General features: G+C 61.1%; 1 pseudogene; it reads left to right on the top strand.

Annotated features, from left to right (window-relative positions):
* Nucleotides 1-372: 372 nt before the first annotated feature.
* On the top strand, nt 373-1,616 carry LOC102426997 (annotated as a pseudogene).
* Nucleotides 1,617-2,666: the final 1,050 nt, after the last annotated feature.

Below are 2,666 nucleotides of genomic sequence, written 5' to 3'. Positions count from 1 at the left end.
TCGAGCGGGCAGCTGATTTGGCTCCTCCCACCAGCTCTGGGGCTATAAAAGAACGCAGGGCCTTCTTTGCAGAGCTTCTCAGCCCGAGGCTTGTGGTCGTGGTCGTCGTCCTCGTTCTCCAAGGGAGCTTTCAGGAGAGAGGTCTCGCCAAGACCCGGTCCCGGGACATAGAAGCCGCTAGAGCACCTGGCTAGAGCCTGGCTGGGCTGCTGATCCACTGAACGCTGTCTCGGTGTCATTCCTTCTTCTCCGACTTGTCCACACCCTTGGGAACCCCTGGGCCTGGACCCCAACATCTGGGACAGCCCCGGCGCCGCGCGGGAAGTGAAGGACCGGCGTGCCTCCGCACGGGCTCGAGCCGAGGCTGATTCGGGGCCCGCCATGGCCGACAAAATCCACATGTCACTGGACGACATCATTTGGCTGGACCGGAGCCAGCGGGATGGCCATAGCCGGGGCCTCGGTCCCGTCGGGGGCGGGGTCGGGGGCGGGGGCCGGGGCGGGGTCGGGGGCGGGACCGAGGCTGGGACCAAGGCTGGGACCAAGGCCGGGCCGGCTCCCAGGGAGGCCACGGCCACGGCCACGGTCGCGGCGGGGGCAGGGACCGAGGCTGGGATCAAGGCAGGGCCGGCTCCCAGGGAGGCCTCCGCGGTGGCCGAGTGCAGGCCGCCGCCGGCCCTGAGAGCTGGGGCAGCGGGCCTTTCCGGAACAGGGCGGCCCTCGGCCGAGGCAGGAACCGGCCGGCGCCCTACAGCAGGCCGAGACAGCTTCCCGACGAGTGGCACCACGACCGCTTCCGCAGGGCCTTCGGCAGGTTTGCCGGCCTGATGACCGGGGGGAAGCTGCTACTGTCCAACCTGGACTTCAGAGTGTCCGACATGGACATCCAGCAGCTGTTTGCGGAGTTCGGGCCTCTGAAGCAGGCCGCTGTCCATTACGACCGCTCTGGCCGCAGCCTGGGAACAGCCCACGTGCACTTTGAGCGCAAGGCAGACGCCCTGGAAGCCAGGAAGCAGTACAACGGCGACCCTTTGGATGGTAGTCCCCTCCACATCCAGATCCTCACCTCCAACATAGTCACGCAGCCCAGGCCGGTACCGAGTGTCAACAGACGCTGGGTGACTACAAACCGAGGATCTGGAGGCTTCGGCGGCGGCGGCGGTGGAGGCAGCGGAGGCGGCGGTGGCGCAGGCGCCACTCAGGGCCGCTCCCGCGGAGGCAACCTGCATACAGGCAGGGGCACTGGCCGCCATTCAAGGAGACAGATCTCAGCGGAGGAGTTGGACGCCCAGCTGGACGCTTACAACTCGATGAGGGCCCCCAAGCTGTTGGACGCCAAGCAGGACGCTTACAGCGCGATGAGGGGCACCCAGCAGTTGGACGCCCAAAAGGGCGCTTACAACTCCATGAGGGACACCGAAAGGTTGGACGCCCACCTGGGCGCTTACCATGCCGTGAGGGACACCAAAAAGCTGGACGCCCAGAAGGACGCTTACAGCTCCGTGAGGGACACCGAGGAGCTGGACTCCCAGCTGGACGCTGACAGCGTGATGAAGGACGCCGAGTACTTGGACGCCCTGCTGGACGATGACGATGCGATGATGGACACCAGCTAAAGCACCAGCAAGTCAGTGTGCGCGAGGATGGCCAGGGACCTGGGGCCAATGATGGAGTTGTTTCTTCTGTTTGGAAATAGGATTTAAAACTCCTAGAAAGATGTTTCGTTAACCTTTATTTTATTCAATAACTCTGAAAAAGACCGGTTTTGTACCGAGTCATTTTCGGGATTCATTTTACCGGTTGCTGTTTTCACCTTGGCCATAATCACCCGAAAAGGTGTGGGAAAAACAAACAGACAAACAAACAAACAAACAAACAAACAAACAAAATAACTCGTTCCCTCCGATTAAACAACAACAACAAAATACCCTCCTCAGAAAAAAAAGGTTGATCCCGCCTTTCCAATTTCTGAGACTTTGGCAAGCCCAGTTGGCCAGGCCTGGACTTGGTCTCTGGGCGGGGTCTGACCATCCATCCACAGAGTGAGCGGGGTGGGGGGAGGGCTGGGTGTGGGTTGTGGGGTGGATGGGCATGGGCGGGGTATCGATAAGATGGACAGGCCAGGAAGTCTTCTTTGGCTGTGGGTTATAGAATTTGTGTGGACTGAGGCAGGGGCCGAAGAGCCCGCCCCGCCCTCTGCTGGTAGAGAAGCGTCAATGCAAGCCCCCCTCCTGCAACTGCCAGTGGGGAAATCACAGACAGGTGACTGGACTTCCCCATTGCTGACTAGACCCGAGGCGGGAAGGACGTGCAGGGGGCGTTGTCTTTGAGAAGGCAGGGGCTGAAGGGTGTTCATGGATGGCGACGGACTGTTCAAAGTAAGGAGTGTCCGTGCGTGAGTGCGGATGTACAGGCACAGATGCACATGTTCGCGCGCGCGCGCGCACACACAAACTCCCACACCTAAACCCACACCCATACACCTATCCCTTCCTCCTCCAACCCTTCCTCCTCCACCCCGTCCTCCCGCCACACACACGCACACACACACACGGGCACACACACACACACACGCACACACACACGAGAGCACAAGGTCCTGCTAACAGGATATCTGTCGAGTGAGGCACCCTTAGGAGATTTTCCGTGGCTTTGTTTCCTTTTGG

The sequence above is a fragment of the Myotis lucifugus genome, unplaced genomic scaffold (assembly GCF_000147115.1).
Source record: "Myotis lucifugus unplaced genomic scaffold, Myoluc2.0 scaffold_1167, whole genome shotgun sequence".
NCBI classification, from domain to species: Eukaryota; Metazoa; Chordata; class Mammalia; order Chiroptera; family Vespertilionidae; genus Myotis; species Myotis lucifugus.
Note: the sequence above shows the minus strand (reverse complement) of the source record. Positions and strands in the feature narration are given on the sequence as shown.